Below are 489 nucleotides of genomic sequence, written 5' to 3'. Positions count from 1 at the left end.
TATTTTTAAGCATCTATGTATCTATCTATGTATCTATCTATGTCACAAGTTGAATGCCGAGGAGTTTACAAAAATAAATAAGACAATAAAATGGACTCTCTGATAATAAGAATCATGCAATAGGAAGGAGCGATTAGGCAAATAAAGTAAGGTACTGAAAATACTTTGCCTCTATAGAAACATTCCTATTACCAAGAGGTTAAGTAACCTACTTGAGGTCAAAGTCAGAAAATGTAACTATCAACTTGACTTCTAGGAAAGAGCTATTTTCCTCTGACGCTTCAGAAGTGTGTATGCTCTCATCTCTAGTGCTGTACCTAAACTGTTAGTGTTGCCATTTTCTCCTTGCTTTAGTGTCCTGGGGAGCACCAGAACAAGACTAGATCTGAACTCACTGCAGCAGCCTTGTGTTCCATTTTCTCCTGCTCCTGGGAGACAAGCTCTCCCAGGTTATTCCCACACACCATATTAACAACATTCACTGGTTCA

This window comes from Neophocaena asiaeorientalis, unplaced genomic scaffold (assembly GCF_003031525.2).
Source record: "Neophocaena asiaeorientalis asiaeorientalis breed wild unplaced genomic scaffold, Neophocaena_asiaeorientalis_V1.1 scaffold52, whole genome shotgun sequence".
Lineage (NCBI taxonomy): Eukaryota > Metazoa > Chordata > Mammalia > Artiodactyla > Phocoenidae > Neophocaena > Neophocaena asiaeorientalis.
The sequence above is the reverse complement of the archived record's forward strand: the minus strand, read 5'-3'. Positions refer to the sequence as shown.